We start from the raw sequence: 231 nt of genomic DNA on the forward strand, positions 1-231 counted from the left end.
GGGAGGGGTGTCTTTCGTCACCGGGTTGAGGGGGCCTTGCCCTGTGGATGCCACAGGCCGAGGAGGAGAAATCTACTCTGTGAGGTTGGAGGAAAAGGGTGGCCCAGCCCCATAGAAATGAGGAGGAAGCTGGGGGCACCATGACAGGAGGGACCTCACGGCTGTGGGGCTGGGGATAGGGGCAGTAAACACTCATGTACGATGCTAAATGGATTTCTGTCTCGGGGCCCT

Source organism: Mesitornis unicolor, unplaced genomic scaffold, assembly GCF_000695765.1.
Source record: "Mesitornis unicolor isolate BGI_N332 unplaced genomic scaffold, ASM69576v1 scaffold44676, whole genome shotgun sequence".
NCBI classification, from domain to species: domain Eukaryota; kingdom Metazoa; phylum Chordata; class Aves; order Mesitornithiformes; family Mesitornithidae; genus Mesitornis; species Mesitornis unicolor.